Source organism: Oncorhynchus tshawytscha, unplaced genomic scaffold (genome assembly GCF_018296145.1).
Source record: "Oncorhynchus tshawytscha isolate Ot180627B unplaced genomic scaffold, Otsh_v2.0 Un_contig_5739_pilon_pilon, whole genome shotgun sequence".
NCBI classification, from domain to species: Eukaryota; Metazoa; Chordata; class Actinopteri; order Salmoniformes; family Salmonidae; genus Oncorhynchus; species Oncorhynchus tshawytscha.
The window spans coordinates 1-20,000 of record NW_024608577.1 but is presented as its reverse complement, the minus strand read 5'-3'; the positions used below and the strand labels follow the sequence as shown (position 1 = coordinate 20,000).

Sequence of the window (20,000 nt, the reverse complement as noted above, 5' to 3'; positions counted from 1 at the left end):
ATAGTAGTAGTAGTAGTAGTAGTAGTAACAGTAACATTAGTAGTAGTTGTAGTAGCGTCAGTAACAGTAACATTAGTAGTAGTAGTAGTAGTAGTAACAGTAACATTAGTAGTAGTTGTAGTAGTGTCAGTAGTAGTAGTAGTAGTAACAGTAACAGTAGTAGTAGTAACAGGAACATTGGTAGTAGTAGTAGTAGTAGTAGTGGTTGTAGTAGTAGTGGTAGTAGTAGTAACAGTAACATTAGTAGTAGTTGTAGTAGTGTCAGTAGTAGTAGTAGTGGTAGTAGTGTCAGTAGTAGTAGTAGTGGTGATAGTGATAGTAGTAGTAGTAGTAGTAGTAGTAGTGGTAGTAGTAACAGTAACATTGGTAGTAGTAGCAGTAGTAGTAACAGTAACATTAGTATTAGTAGTAGTAGTTGTAGTAGTAACAGTAACATTAGTATTAGTAATAGTAGTAGTAGTAACAGTAACATTAGTATTAGTAGTAGTAGTAGTAACAGTAACATTAGTATTAGTAGTAGTAGTAGTAGTAACAGTAACATTAGTATTAGTAGTAGTAGTAACATTAGTATTAGTAGTAGTAGTAGTAGTAACAGTAACATTAGTATTCGTAGTAGTAGTAACAGTAACATTAGTATTCGTAGTAGTAGTAACAGTAACATTAGTAGTAGTAGTAACAGTAACATTAGTATTAGTAGTAGTAGTAACAGTAACATTAGTATTAGTAGTAACAGTAACATTGGTAGTAGTAGTAGTAGTAGTAACAGCAACATTAGTATTAGTAGTAGTAGTAGTAGTAGTAACAGTAACATTGGTAGTAGTAGTAGTAACAGTAACATTGGTAGTAGTAGTAACAGTAACATTGGTAGTAGTAGTAGTAGTAGTAGTAACAGTAATATTGGTAGTAGTAGTAGTGTCAGTAGTAGTAGTAACAGTAACATTTGTATTAGTAGTAGTAGTAGTAGTAGTAGTAACAGTAACATTAGTATTAGTAGTAGTAGTAGTAGTAACAGTAACATTGGTAGTAGTAGTAACAGTAATATTGGTAGTAGTAGTAGTAGTAGTAGTAACAGTAACATTGGTAGTAGTAGTAGTAGTATCAGTAGTAGTAGTAGTAGTAGTAGTAACAGTAACATTAGTAGTAGTAGTAGTAGTAACAGTAACATTGGTAGTAGTAGTAACAGTAACATTGGTAGTTGTAGTAGTAGTAGTAGTAGTAGTAACAGTAACATTAGTATTAGTTGTAGTAGTAACAGTAACATTAGTATTAGTAGTAGTAGTAGTAGTACAGTAACATTAGTAGTAGTAGTAGTAGTAGTAACAGTAACATTAGTATTAGTTGTAGTAGTAGTAGTAGTAACAGTAACATTAGTATTAGTAGTAGTAGTAACAGTAACATTAGTATTAGTTGTAGTAGTAACAGTAACATTAGTATTAGTAGTAGTAGTAGTAGTAGTAACAGTAGTATTAGTATTAGTAGTAGTAGTAGTAGTAGTAACAGTAGTAGTAGTTAGTAGTAGTAGTAGTAGTAGTAGTAGTAGTAGTAGTAACAGTAGTATTAGTAGTAGTAGTAGTAGTAGTAGTAACAGTAACATTAGTATTAGTTGTAGTAGTAACAGTAACATTAGTAGTAGTTGTAGTAGTGTCAGTAGTAGTAGTAGTAGTAACAGTAACAGTAGTAGTAGTAGTAGTAGTAACAGGAACATTGGTAGTAGTAGTAGTAGTAGTAGTAGTAGTAGTAACAGTAACATTGGTAGTAGTAGTAGTAGTAGTAGTAACAGTAACATTAGTAGTAGTTGTAGTAGTGTCAGTAGTAGTAGTAGTAGTAGTAACAGTAGTAGTAGTAGTAGTAGTGTCAGTAGTAGTAGTAGTAGTAGTAGTAGTAACAGTAGTAGTAGTAGTAGTAGTAGTCAGTAGTAGTAGTAGTAGTAGTGGTTGTAGTAGTAGTGGTAGTAGTAGTAGTAGTAACAGTAACATTAGTAGTAGTTGTAGTAGTGTCAGTAGTAGTAGTAGTGGTAGTAGTGTCAGTAGTAGTAGTAGTGGTGATAGTGATAGTAGTAGTAGTAGTAGTAGTAGGTGGTAGTAGTAACAGTAACATTGGTAGTAGTAGCAGTAGTAGTAACAGTAACATTAGTATTAGTAGTAGTAGTTGTAGTAGTAACAGTAACATTAGTATTAGTAATAGTAACAGTAACATCAGTAGTAGTAACAGTAACATTAGTATTAGTAGTAGTAGTGTAGTAACAGTAACATTAGTATTAGTAGTAGTAGTAGTAGTAACAGTAACATTAGTATTAGTAGTAGTAGTAACATTAGTATTAGTAGTAGTAGTAGTAGTAACAGTAACATTAGTATTAGTAGTAGTAGTAACAGTAACATTAGTATTAGTAGTAGTAGTAACAGTAACATTAGTAGTAGTAGTAACAGTAACATTAGTATTAGTAGTAGTAGTAACAGTAACATTAGTATTAGTAGTAACAGTAACATTGGTAGGTAGTAGTAGTAGTAGTAACAGCAACATTAGTATTAGTAGTAGTAGTAGTAGTAGTAACAGTAACATTGGTAGTAGTAGTAGTAACAGTAACATTGGTAGTAGTAGTAACAGTAACATTGGTAGTAGTAGTAGTAGTAGTAACAGTAACATTGGTAGTAGTAGTAGTGTCAGTAGTAGTAGTAACAGTAACATTAGTATTAGTAGTAGTAGTAGTAGTAGTAGTAACAGTAACATTAGTATTAGTAGTAGTAGTAGTAGTAACAGTAACATTGGTAGTAGTAGTAACAGTAATATTGGTAGTAGTAGTAGTAGTAGTAGTAACAGTAACATTAGTAGTAGTAGTAGTAGTAGTAGTAGTAGTAGTAGTAGTAGTAACAGTAACATTAGTAGTAGTAGTAGTAGTAACAGTAACATTAGTAGTAGTAGTAGTAGTAACAGTAACATTAGTATTAGTAGTAGTAGTAGTAGTAACAGTAACATTAGTATTAGTAGTAGTAGTAGTAACAGTAACATTAGTATTAGTAGTAGTAGTAGTAGTAACAGTAACATTAGTATTAGTAGTAGTAGTAGTAACAGTAACATTAGTATTAGTAGTAGTAGTAGTAACAGTAACATTAGTATTAGTAGTAGTAGTAGTAACAGTAACATTAGTATTAGTAGTAGTAGTAGTAGTAACAGTAACATTAGTATTAGTAGTAGTAGTAGTAGTAACAGTAACATTAGTATTAGTAGTAGTAGTAGTAGTAGTAGTAACAGTAACATTAGTATTAGTTGTAGTAGTAGTAACAGTAACATTAGTATTAGTAGTAGTTGTAGTAGTAACAGTAACATTAGTATTAGTAGTAGTAACAGTAACATTAGTATTAGTAGTAGTAACAGTAACATTAGTAGTAGTAGTAGTAGTAGTAGTAACATTAACATTGGTAGTAGTAGTAACAGTAACATTGGTAGTAGTAGTAGTGTCAGTAGTAGTAGTAACAGTAACATTAGTAGTAGTAGTAGTAGTAGTAGTAACAGTAACATTAGTAGTAGTATTAGTAGTAGTAGTAGCTGACAGATATTTGACAGTGATTTATGATCTAAGTCGGAAGTTACGTTACGTTGGAGTCATTAGAAGAGATGGACGTACTCATCTGTACAAACAATAGTACGCAAGTATAAACACCATGGGACCATGGAGCCGACATACCGCTCAGGAAGGAGACGCATTCTGTCTCCTAAAGATGAATGTACTTTGGTGCGAAAAGTGCAAATCAATCCCAGAACAACAGCAAACGACCTTGTGAAGATGCTGGAGGAAACAGGTACAAAAGTATCTATATCCACAGTAAAACGAATCCTATATCGACATAACCTGAAAGGCCGCTCAGCAAGGAAGAAGCCACTTCTCCAAAAGAGCCATAAAAAAAGCCAGACTACGGTTTGCAACTGCACATGGGGACAAAGATCGTACTTTTTGGAGAAATGGTCCTCTGGTCTGATGAAACAAAAATAGGACTGTTTGGCCATAAAGACCATCGTTATGTTTGGAGGAAGAAGGGGGAGGCTTGCAAGCCGAAGAACACCATCCCAACCGTGAAGCACAGGGGGTGGCAGCATCATGTTGTGGGGGTGCTTTGCTACAGGAGGGACTGGTGCACTTCACAAAATAGATGGCATCATGAGGCAGGGAAATTACGTGGATATATTGAAGCAACATCTCAAGACATCAGTCAGGAAGTTAAAGCTTGGTTGCAAATGGGTCCAAGCATACTTCCAAAGTTGTGGCAAAATGGCTTAAGGACAACAAAGTCAAGGTATTGAAGTGGCCATCACAAAGCCCTGACCTCAATCCTATAGAACATTTGTGGGCAGAACTGAAAAAGTGTGTGCGAGCAAGAAGACCTACAAACCTGACTCAGTTACACCAGCTCTGTCAGGAGGAATGGGCCAAAATTCACCCAATTTATTGTGGGAAGCTTGTGGAAGGCTACCCAAAACGTTTGACCCAAGTTAAACAATTCAAAGGCAATGCTACCAACTATTAATTGAGTGTATGTAAACTTCTGACCCACTGGGAATGGGATGAATGAAATAAAAGCTGAAATAAATCATTCTCTCTATGATTATTCTGACATTTCACATTCTTAACATAAAGTAGTAATCCTAACTGACCTAAGGCAGGGAATTTTTACTAGGATTAAATGTCAGGAATTGTGAAAAACGGAGTTTCAATGTATTTGGCTAAGGTGTATGTAAACTTCCCGACTTCAACTGTATGTATCTATGGCAGATACGCCCTAGTCATGACATTGTGACATCATCAACCCGTGCCCATCTGTACCCCCCACATCAGACAGTACCACATCGATAAACATATACTCTCTTCCTCCTCCATCCTCTCTCCCCTTTCACTCTACCGTCCCTCTTTCCCCTTCTATCTCTTTCGTTCTCTCTCTCTCCATCTCTCTCCCTCTCTCTCCCTCTCTCTCCCTCTCTCTCTCCCCCACAGCAAACGTCCAGGCCTACGTTTTTCGCCCGTAAATTTGAGGCTAGCGTGAACCAGGAGATTGTTACCCAGCTGGACAGCTTCCTGTTTGGCCCTTATCCACAGGTGGGTGGAACACACAGAGTACACACAACATACACACACAGACACACAACATACACACACAGACACACAGCGTACACACGGTACATACACACACCGTACACACACACACACACAACGTACTCACACACACACACACACACACATACACACAACGTACACAAACACAACATACACACACACAGAGTACACAAACACAACATACACACACACAGCGTACACACACAGAGTACACTAACACAACATACACACACACACACACAGAGTACACACCACAGAGTACACACCACAGAGTACACACCACAGAGTACACACACACACACACACAGAGTACACACACACTGCTCAAATCAAATCAAATTTTATTTGTCACATACACATGGTTAGCAGATGTTAATGCGAGTGTAGCGAAATGCTTGTGCTTCTAGTTCCGACAATGCAGTAATAACGAACAAGTAATCTAACTAACAATTCCAAAAAACTGTCTTATACACAGTGTATTGGGATAAAGAATATGTACATAAGGATATATGAATGAGTGATGGTACAGAGCGGCATAGGCAAGATACAGTAGATGGTATCGAGTACAGTATATACATATGAGATGAGTATGTAAACAAAGTGGCATAGTTAAAGTGGCTAGTGATACATGTATTACATAAGGATGCAGTCGATGATATCGAGTACAGTATATACGTATGCATATGAGATGAATAATGTAGGGTAAGTAACATTATATAAGGTAGCATTGTTTAAAGTGGCTAGTGATATATTTACATCATTTCCCATCAATTCCCATTATTAAAGTGGCTGGAGTTGAGTCAGTGTCATTGACAGTGTGTTGGCAGCAGCCACTCAATGTTAGTGGTGGCTGTTTAACAGTCTGATGGCCTTGAGATAGAACCTGTTTTTCAGTCTCTCGGTCCCAGCTTTGATGCACCTGTACTGACCTCGCCTTCTGGATGACAGCGGGGTGAACAGGCAGTGGCTCGGGTGGTTGATGTCCTTGATGATCTTTATGGCCTTCCTGTAGCATCGGGTGGTGTAGGTGTCCTGGAGGGCAGGTAGTTTGCCCCCGGTGATGCGTTGTGCAGACCTCACTACCCTCTGGAGAGCCTTACGGTTGAGGGCGGTGCAGTTGCCATACCAGGCGGTGATACAGCCCGCCAGGATGCTCTCGATTGTGCATCTGTAGAAGTTTGTGAGTGCTTTTGGTGACAAGCCAAATTTCTTCAGCCTCCTGAGGTTGAAGAGGCGCTGCTGCGCCTTCCTCACGATGCTGTCTGTGTGAGTGGACCAATTCAGTTTGTCTGTGATGTGTATGCCGAGGAACTTAAAACTTGCTACCCTCTCCACTACTGTTCCATCGATGTGGATAGGGGGGGTGTTCCCTCTGCCCTTTCCTCCAGGAGTCCCCAGGGTTCTACTATAACACTGCTCCTCCAGGAGACCCCAGGGTTCTACTATAACACTGCTCCTCCAGGAGATCCCAGGGTTCTACTATAACACTGATTCCTCTCCTCAGGAGTCCCCAGGGTTCTACTAATACACTGCTCCTCCAGGAGACCCCGGGGTTCTACTATAACACTGCTCCTCCAGGAGACCCCAGGGTTCTACTATAACACTGCTCCTCAGGAGTCCCCAGGGTTCTACTATAACACTGCTCCTCCAGGAGATCCCCAGGGTTCTACTATAACACTGATTCCTCTCATCAGGAGTCCCCAGGGTTCTACTATAACACTGCTCCTCCAGGAGTCCCCAGGGTTCTACTATAACACTGCTCCTCCAGGAGACCCCAGGGTTCTACTATAACACTGATTCCTCTCCTCCAGGAGATCCCCAGGGTTCTACTATAACACTGATTCCTCTCATCAGGAGTCCCCAGGGTTCTACTATAACACTGCTCCTCCAGGAGTCCCCAGGGTTCTACTATAACACTGCTCCTCCAGGAGTCCCCAGGGTTCTACTATAACACTGATTCCTCTCCTCCAGGAGACCCCAGGGTTCTACTATAACACTGATTCCTCTCCTCCAGGAGACCCCAGGGTTCTACTATAACACTGCTCCTCCAGGAGATCCCAGGGTTCTACTATAACACTGATTCCTCTCCTCCAGGAGACCCCAGGGCTCCAGTCGTACTGGGAGAATGTGTACGATGAGACGGACAGCGTTGCCAGCCTATCAGACAGCCAGCTCACTCACTACCACGCCTTCACACGCATGGGCCTATCACGGGCCGCCACGTCACTGCAGGGCCACCCTGACAACAACAGCTGCAGGTCAGTCCGGAAGAGGTGTGTGTGTGTGTGGGTGTGTGTGTGTGTGTGTGTGTGTGTGTGTGTGTGTTTACGTCATGTGTGTGAATAACTGAATTCCAAACCAACCCCTAACACCCCCCCCCCTCACCCATACACACTGGTAGAACAGAAAGAATTGGATAGAGCCCTGTCCAACCCCTACTCTGTGCCCCCTACCCCCTACCCACTGCCCCCTAGACAGTTGTAGTGAGTAGAGAAGGTTTGGAAAGGTTTAGAAATATGGCAAAAATCCCGGCTAGTTTTTCAGAGGGTACGGAGGGAAAACATCACCACATTGCTTGTTATACCTCACTGTCTACCTGCCGTCTGCGCTGTCACGGTAGAATAGTACAGGAGCCTCAGAAGGTATTCTCACCTCAGGGATTTCAACATGAGGCCAATGGTGACTTTAAAACAGTTACAGAGTTTAATGGCTGTGATAGGAGAAAACTGAGGATGGATCAACAACATTGTAGTTACTCCACAATACTAACCTAACTGACAGAGTGAAAAGAAGGACGTCTGTACAGAATAAAAACATTCCAGAACATACATCCTGTTTGCAACGCGGCACTAAAGTAATACTGCAGAAAATGTGGCAAAGCAATTCACTTTATGTCCTGAATACAAAATGTGATGTTTGGGGCAAATTCAATACAACACCTCACTGAGTACCATTCTCCATGTTTTCAAGCTTAGTGGAGGCTGCATCATGTTATGAGAATGCTTGTCATCGGCAAGGACTAGGGAGTTTTTTAGGATAAAAAGGAACGGAATGGAGGTAAGCACAGGCAAAGTCCTGGTTCAGTCTGTTTTCCACCAGACACTGGGAGATGAATACACCTTTCAGCAGGACAATAACCTAAAACACAAGGCCAAATATACACTGGAGTTGCTTACCAACTGATGCTCAGTGAATTATCCTGAGTGTCTTAGTTACAGTTTTGACTTAAATCTACTTGAAAATCTAATGGCAAGACCTGAAAATGGCTGTCTAGCAATGATCAACAACCAATTTGACAGCTTAAAGAATTTTAAAAAATAGGAAAAAAGTGCCAATATTATATAATCCAGGCGTGTAAAGACCCAGCAACACTCACAGCTGTAAACACTGCCAAAGGAGCTTCAACAACATATATGGAGTGTGGATAGGTATGTAAATGAGATATCCATTTCATATTCAGTACATTTTCTAACATTTCTGAAAACTTGTTTTCACTTTGTCATTATGGGATATTTAATACATTTTGAATTCTTTCCCAAAAATGTGGAATAAGTCCAAATGTATGAATACCTTCTGGAAGGCTCTGTACCTTTTCAAGATCCTCTCAGATCTCCACAGGCACCTAAACCAGTGTTTCTTAACCCTGGGTCCTGTCCAGAATCAACTCCTAGCCCCTAAACCCTAGGCCCTGTCCAGAATCAACTCCTAGCACCTAAACCCTAGGCCCTGTCCAGAATCAACTCCTAGCACCTAAACCAGTGTTTCTTAACCCTGGGTCCTGTCCAGAATCAACTCCTAGCCCCTAAACCCTGGGTCCTGTCCAGAATCAACTCCTAGCCCCTAAACCCTAGGCCCTGTCCAGAATCAACTCCTAGCACCTAAACCCTAGGCCCTGTCCAGAATCAACTCCTAGCACCTAAACCAGTGTTTCTTAACCCTAGGCCCTGTCCAGAATCAACTCCTAGCACCTAAACCAGTGTTTCCCCTGGGTCCTGTCCAGAATCAACTCCTAGCCCCTAAACCCTAGGCCCTGTCCAGAATCAACTAAACCCTAGGCCCTGTCCAGAATCAACTCCTAGCACCTAAACCAGTGTTTCTAACCCTGGGTCCTGTCCAGAATCAACTCCTAGCACCTAAACCAGTGTTTCAACCCTGGGTCCTGTCCAGAATCAACTCCTAGGCCCTGTCCAGAATCAACTCCTAGCACCTAAACCAGTGTTTCTTATCCTCCTAGCACCTAAACCAGTGTTTCTTAACCCTGGGTCCTGTCCAGAATCAACTCCTAGCACCTAAACCAGTGTTTCTTAACCCTGGGTCCTGTCCAGAATCAACTCCTAGCACCTAAACCCTAGGCCCTGTCCAGAATCAACTCCTAACCCCAGTGTTTCTTAACCCTAGGCCCTGTCCAGAATCAACTCCTAGCACCTAAACCAGTGTTTCTTAACCCTGGGTCCTGTCCAGAATCAACTCCTAGCCCCTAAACCCTAGGCCCTGTCCAGAATCAACTCCTAGCCCCTAAACCCTAGGCCCTGTCCAGAATCAACTCCTAGCACCTAAACCAGTGTTTCTTAACCCTAGGCCCTGTCCAGAATCAACTCCTAGCACCTAAACCAGTGTTTCTTAACCCTGGGTCCTGTCCAGAATCAACTCCTAGCACCTAAACCAGTGTTTCTTAACCCTGGGTCCTGTCCAGAATCAACTCCTAGCACCTAAACCAACCTGTCAACTCCTAGCACCTAAACCAGTGTTTCTTAACCCTGGGTCCTGTCCAGAATCAACTCCTAGCACCTAAACCAGTGTTTCTTAACCCTGGGCCCTGTCCAGAATCAACTCTAGCACCTAAACCAGGCCCTGTCCAGAATCAACTCCTAGCCCTAAACCCTAGGCCCTGTCCAGAATCAACTCCTAGCACCTAAACCAGGCCCTGTCCAGAATCAACTCCTAGCACCTAAACCAGTGTTTCTTAACCCTGGGTCCTGTCCAGAATCAACTCCTAGCCCCTAAACCCTGGGTCCTGTCCAGAATCAACCCCCTAAACCCTAGGCCCTGGCCCAGAATCAACTCCTAGCACCTAAACCAGGCCCTGTCCAGAATCAACTCCTAGCACCTAAACCAGTGTTTCTTAACCCTAGGCCCTGTCCAGAATCAACTCCTAGCACCTAAACCAGTGTTTCTTAACCCTGGGTCCTGTCCAGAATCAACTCCTAGCCCCTAAACCCTAGGCCCTGTCCAGAATCAACTCCTAGCACCTAAACCAGTGTTTCTTAACCCTAGGCCCTGTCCAGAATCAACTCCTAGCACCTAAACCAGTGTTTCTTAACCCTAGGCCCTGTCCAGAATCAACTCCTAGCACCTAAACCAGTGTTTCTTAACCCTGGGTCCTGTCCAGAATCAACTCCTAGCACCTAAACCAGTGTTTCTTAACCCTGGGTCCTGTCCAGAATCAACTCCTAGCACCTAAACCCTAGGCCCTGTCCAGAATCAACTCCTAGCACCTAAACCAGTGTTTCTTAACCCTAGGCCCTGTCCAGAATCAACTCCTAGCACCTAAACCAGTGTTTCTTAACCCTGGGTCCTGTCCAGAATCAACTCCTAGCACCTAAACCAGTGTTTCTTAACCCTGGGTCCTGTCCAGAATCAACTCCTAGACCTAAACCCTCCCTGTCCAGAATCAACTCCTAGCACCTAAACCAGTGTTTCTTAACCCTAGGCCCTGTCCAGAATCAACTCCTAGCACCTAAACCAGTGTTTCTTAACCCTGGGTCCTGTCCAGAATCAACTCCTAAACCCTAGGCCCTGTCCAGAATCAACTCCTAGCCCCTAAACCCTAGGCCCTGTCCAGAATCAACTCCTAGCACCTAAACCAGTGTTTCTTAACCCTAGGCCCTGTCCAGAATCAACTCCTAGCACCTAAACCAGTGTTTCTAACCCTGGGTCCTGTCCAGAATCAACTCCTAGCACCTAAACCAGTGTTTCTTAACCCTGGGTCCTGTCCAGAATCAACTCCTAGCACCTAAACCCTGGGTCCTGTCCAGAATCAACTCCTAGCACCTAAACCAGTGTTTCTTAACCCTGGGTCCTGTCCAGAATCAACTCCTAGCACCTAAACCAGTGTTTCTTAACCCTGGGCCCTGTCCAGAATCAACTCCTAGCACCTAAACCCTAGGCCCTGTCCAGAATCAACTCCTAGCACCTAAACCCTAGGCCCTGTCCAGAATCAACTCCTAGCACCTAAACCCTAGGCCCTGTCCAGAATCAACTCCTAGCACCTAAACCAGTGTTTCTTAACCCTGGGTCCTGTCCAGAATCAACTCCTAGCACCTAAACCAGTGTTTCTAAACCCTGGTCCTGCATGGGGACTCAAAACAGGTTCACATTGTAGTGTTTTGCCATAGAACTAGACACCTTATTCCACCAAATCAACACCTCAGATATCAAACCTTTGATTAGCAGAATCAGGGGGGCAAAAACTAAAATGTGCACCCCTTTAGGTTCCCTTGCAGGACCGGGATGAAGAAATACTGGTGTAGGGGCTAGGGGTTGATTCAGCAGTCCCCCAGCTACTCAGAGGAAACCAGATCTCACCATGACCAAGCTAGGAGTTAGGTTTTATTTAGCGGAGGAGACCAGATCTCATCATTACCAGGCTAGGAGCTAGGTTTTATCTAGCAGAGACCAGATCTCATCATTACCAGGCTAGGAGCTAGGTTTTATCTAGCAGAGACCAGATCTCATCATTACCAGGCTTGGAGCTAGGTTTTATCTAGCAGAGACCAGATCTCATCATTACCAGGCTAGGAGCTAGGTTTTATCTCGTGGAGGAGACCAGATCTCACCATTACCAGGCTAGGAGCTAGGTTTTATCAAGCGGAGGAGACCAGCTCTCATCATTACCAGGCTAGGAGCTAGGTTTTATCTAGCGGAGGAAACCAGATCTCATCATTACCAGGCTAGAAGCTAGGTTTTATCTAGCAGAGACCAGATCTCATCATTACCAGGCTAGGAGCTAGGTTTTATCTAGCAGAGACCAGATCTCATCATTACCAGGCTAGGAGCTAGGTTTTATCTAGCAGAGACCAGATCTCATCATTACCAGGCTAGGAGCTAGGTTTTATCTAGCGGAGGAGACCAGATCTCATCATTACCAGGCTAGGAGCTAGGTTTTATCTAGCGGAGGAGACCAGATCTCATCATTACCAGGCTAGGAGCTAGGTTTTATCTAGCGGAGGATACCAGATCTCATCATTACCAGGCTAGGAGCTAGGTTTTATCTAGCAGAGACCAGATCTCATCATTACCAGGCTAGGAGCTAGGTTTTATGTAGTGGAGGATACCAGATCTCATCACTACCAAGCTAGGAGCTAGGTTTTATCTAGCAGAGACCAGATCTCACCATTACCAGGCTAGGAGCTAGGTTTTATCTAGCAGAGACCAGATCTCATCATTACCAGGCTATGAGCTAGGTTTTATCTAGCATAGACCAGATCTCATCATTACCAGGCTAGGAGCTAGGTTTTATCTAGCGGAGGAGACCAGATCTCACCATTACCAGGCTAGGAGCTAGGTTTTATCTAGTGGAGGAGACCAGATCTCATCATTACCAGGCTAGGAGCTAGGTTTTATCTAGAGGAGACCAGATCTCATCATTGCCAGGCTAGGAGCTAGGTTTTATCTAGAGGAGGAGAACAGATCTCATCATTACCAGGCTAGGAACTAGGTTTTATCTAGCAGAGACCAGATCTCATCATTACCAGGCTAGGAGCTAGGTTTTATCTAGCAGAGACCAGATCTCATCATTACCAGGCTATGAGCTAGGTTTTATCTAGAGGAGGAGACCAGATCTCACCATTACCAGGCTAGGAGCTAGGTTTTATCTAGCAGAGACCAGATCTCATCATTACCAGGCTAGGAGCTAGGTTTTATCTAGTGGAGGATACCAGATCTCACCTTTACCAGGCTAGGAGCTAGGTTTTATCAAGCGGAGGATACCAGATCTCACCTTTACCAGGCTAGGAGCTAGGTTTTATCTAGAGGACGAAACCAGATCTCACCATTACCAGGCTAGGAGCTAGGTTTTATCTAGCGGAGGATACCAGATCTCACCTTTACCAGGCTAGGAGCTAGGTTTTATCTAGAGGAGGAGACCAGATCTCATCATTACCAGGCTAGGAGCTAGGTTTTATCTAGCGGAGGAGACCAGATCTCATCATTACCAGGCTAGGAGCTAGGTTTTATCTAGCAGAGACCAGATCTCATCATTACCAGGCTAGGAGCTAGGTTTTATCTAGCAGAGTCTGTCTGCATTCCTTTCTGTCTGTCTTTCAATCTGACTGACTGTCTGGCTTTCAATCTGACTGTCTGGCTTTCAATCTGACTGTCTGGCTTTCAATCTGACTGACTGTCTGACTGTCTGGCTTTCAATCTGACTGTCTGGCTTTCAATCTGACTGTCTGGCTTTCAATCTGACTGACTGTCTGGCTTTCAATCTGACTGACTGTCTGGCTTTCAATCTGACTGTCTGGCTTTCTATCTGACTGTCTGTCTGGCTTTCTATCTGACTGTCTGTCTGGCTTTCAATCTGACTGACTGTCTGGCTTTCAATCTGACTGACTGTCTGGCTTTCAATCTGACTGACTGTCTGGCTTTCAATCTGACTGACTGTCTGGCTTTCAATCTGACTGACTGTCTGGCTTTCAATCTGACTGACTGTCTGGCTTTCAATCTGACTGACTGTCTGGCTTTCAATCTGACTGTCTGACTTTCAATCTGTCTGTCTGTCTTTCAATCTGTCTGTCTGTCTGTCTGTCTGTCTGTCTGTCTGTCTGTCTGTCTGTCTGTCTGTCTGTCTGTCTGTCTGTCTGTCTGTCTGGCTTTCAATCTGACTGACTGTCTGGCTTTCAATCTGACTGACTGTCTGGCTTTCAATCTGACTGACTGGCTTTCAATCTGACTGTCTGGCTTTCAATCTGACTGTCTGGCTTTCAATCTGACTGACTGGCTTTCAATCTGACTGACTGTCTTTCAATCTGACTGACTGTCTGACTGTCTGTCTTTCAATCTGACTGACTGTCTGGCTTTCAATCTGACTTACTGTCTGGCTTTCAATCTGACTTACTGTCTGGCTTTCAATCTGTCTGACTGTCTGGCTTTCAATCTGACTGACTGTCTGGCTTTCAATCTGACTGACTGTCTGACTGTCTGGCTTTCAATCTGACTGACTGTCTGGCTTTCAATCTGACTGACTGTCTGGCTTTCAATCTGTCTGTCTGTCTGTCTTTCAATCTGACTGACTTTCAATCTGTCTGTCTGTCTGTCTGTCTGTCTGTCTGTCTGCATAGGTGTCTGTCTGCGTGTGCGTGTGTATGGGTATGTTGCAAGAGTTCCAAATCAAATATGGAGAATAACTTGTTACATTTAGACAAACAGGCCTCAGTCTCTCAGACTGGCTTTTTCCAGCCATGTAAGTCGGGGGGAGAGGACGGTGTGTGTGTGCAGGTTATGGGTGGAGTGTGTACACAAGCACAAGGAGACACTTGTTGCTGGTTGGGTGTGTATCAGAAGTGGGGGACAAGATGTGTGTGTGGGGGGGGTTGAGAGTAGAGTGATCTCTCTGTTCCTCACCAGCTTCTGTGACTGAAGCCCAGTTTGTTCTGACGTGTGTTTGAGGACCATCGAGTGGGTATGACTGTGTCTGTGGACATTTCAAATCAAATCAAACTTTATTTGTCACATGCGCCGAATACAGTAAGTGTAGACCTTACAGTGAAATGCTGACTTACAAGCCCTTAACCAACAGTGTAGACCTCACAGTGAAATGCTTTACTGACAATCCCTTAACCAACAGTGTAGACCTCACAGGGAAATGCTTTACTGACAAGCCCTTAACCAACAGTGCAGTTCAAGAAGAATAACATATTTACCAAGTAGACTAAAATAAAAAGTCATAATAAAAAGTAACACAATAAGAATAACGAGGTAATGAGTCAGTGTGGAGGTTATATACAGGGGGTGCCAGTACTGAGTCAGTGTGGAGGCTATATACAGGGGGTGCCAGTACTGAGTCAGTGTGGAGGCTATATACAGGGGGTACCGGTACTGAGTCCGTGTGGAGGTTATATACAGGGGGTACCAGTACTGAGTCAGTGTGGAGGTTATATACAAGGGGTACCAGTACTGAGTCAGTGTGGAGGTTATATACAGGGGGTACCAGTACTGAGTCAGTGTGGAGGTTATATACAGGGGTACCGGTACTGAGTCAGTGTGGAGGTTATATACAGGGGGTACCGGTACCGAGTCAGTGTGGAGGTTATATACAGGGGGTACCAGTACTGAGTCAGTGTGGAGGTTATATACAGGGGGTACCGGTACTGAGTCAGTGTGGAGGTTATATACAGGGGGTACCGGTACTGAGTCAGTGTGGAGGTTATATACAGGGGTACCGGTACTGAGTCAGTGTGGAGGTTATATACAGGGGGTACCAGTACTGAGTCAGTGTGGAGGTTATATACAGGGGGCACCGGTACCGAGTCAGTGTGGAGGTTATATACAGGGGTACCAGTACTGAGTCAGTGTGGAGGTTATATACAGGGGGCACCGGTACAGAGTCAGTGTGGAGGTTATATACAGGGGGCACCGGTACCGAGTCACTGTGGAGGTTATTTACAGGGGGCACCGGTACCGAGTCAGTGTGGAGGTTATATACAGGTGGTACCAGTACTGAGTCAGTGTGGAGGTTATAGACAGGGGGCACCGGTACCGAGTCAGTGTGGAGGTTATATACAGGGGGTACCAGTACTGAGTCAGTGTGGAGGTTATATACAGGGGGTACCGGTACTGAGTCAGTGTGGAGGTTATATACAGGGGGTACCAGTACTGAGTCAGTGTGGAGGTTATATACAGGGGGTACCGGTACTGAGTCAGTGTGGAGGTTATATACAGGGGGTACCGGTACTGAGTCAGTGTGGAGGTTATATACAGGGGGTACCGGTACTGAGTCAGTGTGGAGGTTATATACAGGGGGTATCAGTACTGAGTCAGTGTGGAAGCTATATACAGGGGGTACCGGTACTGAGTCAGCGTGGAGGCTATATACAGGGGGTACCAGTACTGAGTCAGTGTGGAGGTTATATACAAGGGGTACCAGTACTGAGTCAGTGTGGAGGTTATATACAGGGGGTACCAGTACTGAGTCAGTGTGGAGGTTATATACAGGGGGCACCGGTACCGAGTCAGTGTGGAGGTTATATACAGGGGGTACCAGTACTGAGTCAGTGTGGAGGTTATATACAGGGGGCACCGGTACAGAGTCAGTGTGGAGGTTATATACAGGGGGCACCGGTACCGAGTCACTGTGGAGGTTATATACAGGGGGCACCGGTACCGAGTCAGTGTGGAGGTTATATACAGGTGGTACCAGTACTGAGTCAGTGTGGAGGTTATAGACAGGGGGCACCGGTACCGAGTCAGTGTGGAGGTTATATACAGGGGGTACCAGTACTGAGTCAGTGTGGAGGTTATATACAGGGGGTACCGGTACTGAGTCAGTGTGGAGGTTATATACAGGGGTACCGGTACTGAGTCAGTGTGGAGGTTATATACAGGGGGTACCGGTACTGAGTCAGTGTGGAGGTTATATACAGGGGGTACCAGTACTGAGTCAGTGTGGAGGTTATATACAGGGGGCACCGGTACCGAGTCAGTGTGGAGGTTATATACAGGGGGTACCAGTACTGAGTCAGTGTGGAGGTTATATACAGGGGGCACCGGTACAGAGTCAGTGTGGAGGTTATATACAGGGGGCACCGGTACCGAGTCACTGTGGAGGTTATTTACAGGGGGCACCGGTACCGAGTCAGTGTGGAGGTTATATACAGGTGGTACCAGTACTGAGTCAGTGTGGAGGTTATAGACAGGGGGCACCGGTACCGAGTCAGTGTGGAGGTTATATACAGGGGGTACCAGTACTGAGTCAGTGTGGAGGTTATATACAGGGGGTACCGGTACTGAGTCAGTGTGGAGGTTATATACAGGGGGTACCAGTACTGAGTCAGTGTGGAGGTTATATACAGGGGGTACCGGTACTGAGTCAGTGTGGAGGTTATATACAGGGGGTACCGGTACTGAGTCAGTGTGGAGGTTATATACAGGGGGTACCGGTACTGAGTCAGTGTGGAGGTTATATACAGGGGTATCAGTACTGAGTCAGTGTGGAAGCTATATACAGGGGTACCGGTACTGAGTCAGCGTGGAGGCTATATACAGGGGGTACCAGTACTGAGTCAGTGTGGAGGTTATATACAGGGGGTACCAGTACTGAGTCAGTGTGGAGGTTATATACAGGGGGTACCAGTACTGAGTCAGTGTGGAGGTTATATACAGGGGGTACCAGTACAGAGTCAGTGTGGAGGTTATATACAGGGGGTACCGGTACAGAGTCAGTGTGGAGGCTATATACAGGGGGCACCGGTACTGAGTCAATGTGGAGGTTGTATACAGGGGGCACCGGTACCGAGTCAGTGTGGAGGTTATATACAGGTGGTACCAGTACTGAGTCAGTGTGGAGGTTATAGACAGGGGGCACCGGTACCGAGTCAGTGTGGAGGTTATATACAGGGGGTACCAGTACTGAGTCAGTGTGGAGGTTATATACAGGGGGGCACCGGTACCGAGTCAGTGTACCCCACAGGTTAGTTGAGGTCATTTGTACTTGTAGGTGGGGGCGAAGTGACATTTCCGTGGATGGCTTTACATTTGGGTGGATGTCTGTGGATATTTGGGTGTGTAATTGTACTGTGTATGTGTATATTTGAGTGTGTATTTGTGTGTAATTGTACTGTTTGTGTATATTTGGGGTTTCCCAGGTATATCCCCAGGGGCCACCCGGTGTCTGTCCATTTGTACTTCCTGTCAGACGTGTTCCAAGGCTACCTGGTTCGTCAACATGCTAGTAACCTAGCAACCAGCCAGCTAGAGACCCTAGAGACTTGGGTCTCCCATAGCAACCACTTCACCCTGGCCCCGGCAACCAACACACTCAACAGACTACAGTTTGCAGAGGTGAGACATGCACACACGCACGTACACACACATACACTTTAAATGTAACCTATCCCTGATCCCTGGTACCTGGGAGAGAGAGAGAGAGATGGTGGTTCTGTCCCCACTGAAACAGGCTTTGGTACCTGAGAGAGAGAGAGAGAGAGAGAGAGAGATGGTGGTTCTGTCCCTGCTGAAACAGGCTTTGGTACCTGGGAGAGAGAGAGAGAGAGAGAGAGATGGTGGTTCTGTCCCCACTGAAACAGGCTTTGGTACCTGAGAGAGAGAGAGCGAGAGAGAGAGATGGTGGTTCTGTCCCTGCTGAAACAGGCTTTGGTACCTGAGAGAGAGAGAGAGAGAGAGAGATGGTGGTTCTGTCCCCACTGAAACAGGCTTTGGTACCTGAGAGAGAGAGAGAGAGAGAGAGAGAGATGGTGGTTCTTTCCCTGCTGAAACAGGCTTTGGTACCTGGGAGAGAGAGAGAGAGAGAGAGAGATGGTGGTTCTGTCCCTGCTGAAACAGGCTTTGGTACCTGAGAGAGAGAGAGAGAGAGAGAGAGATGGTGGTTCTGTCCCTGCTGAAACAGGCTTTGGTACCTGAGAGAGAGAGAGAGAGAGAGAGATGGTGGTTCTGTCCCCACTGAAACAGGCTTTGGTACCTGGGAGAGAGAGAGAGAGATGGTCGTTCTGTCCCTGCTGAAACAGGCTTTGGTACCTGAGAGAGAGAGAGAGAGAGAGAGAGAGAGATGGTGGTTCTGTCCTCACTGAAACAGGCTCTGAGTCACTATTTGTTAAGTGTCTTTATTGTCAGGTTGCTGCTGCCCCCTGGGGAAGACATGTGGTACTGGATGTGTCCTGTCACGCTGTCACTGGAACACTAATTTAATTACCATTTGTTAATTAACAGGGAAATCCTTCACACAATTCTCTCTCTCTCTCTACAGTATCTCTGTTTTCACTCAAATCAACCCTCTGTTTCTCTCTCTCTCTCTACAGTATCTGTTTTCACTCAAATCAACCCTCTGTTTCTCTCTCTCTCTCTACAGTATCTCTGTTTTCATTCAAATCAACCCTCTGTTTCTTGATCTCTCTCTACAGTATCTCTGTTTTCACTCAAATCAACCCTCTGTTTCTTGATCTCTCTCTCTCTCTACAGTATCTCTGTTTTCACTCAAATCAACCCTCTGTTTCTTGATCTCTCTCTCTCTACAGTATCTCTGTTTTCACTCAAATCAACCCTCTGTTTCTCTCTCTCTCTCTACAGTATCTCTGTTTTCACTCAAATCAACCCTCTGTTTCTCTCTCTCTCTCTACAGTATCTCTGTTTTCACTCAAATCAACCCTCTGTTTCTTGATCTCTCTCAATATCTCTCTTTCTCTGTCCTCCCTCCCCTCAGGTGGGTACAGACTGGGACGCCAAAGAGAGAATCTTCAGGAACTTCGGAAGCCTCCTGGGCCCCACGGAGGAGCCGGTTGCCATGCAACGCTGGGTCCGGGGACAGAACGTCACGGTAACCGTCGTCTGGGTGGACCCCACCAACGTCATAGCCGCCACGTACGACATCCTGGTGGACGGCGGGACAGAGTACACACACTACCGGCCCCCGTTAACCGTGCCGTTACGACCCGGCGTGTGGACGCTACGTGTGTTGCATCACTGGAACCTGCTGGCCTCCACCAGCTTTGTGGTTTCACCTCTGGAGCACCACGGCCAGCAGCCTATACGCCAGCACACACACACACAGCCTATACGCCAGGGTAAACACACACACACACAGCCAGCCAGGTAAACACACACACACACAGCCTATACGCCAGGGTAAACACACACACACACAGCCTATACGCCAGGGTAAACACAC

The 20,000-nt window shown here is 44.8% G+C and overlaps 1 pseudogene; it reads left to right on the top strand.

Annotated features, from left to right (window-relative positions):
• LOC112238768 overlaps positions 1-19,882 on the top strand; it is a 66,661-nt pseudogene extending 46,779 nt beyond the window's left edge.
• The last annotated feature ends 118 nt before the right edge of the window (positions 19,883-20,000 follow it).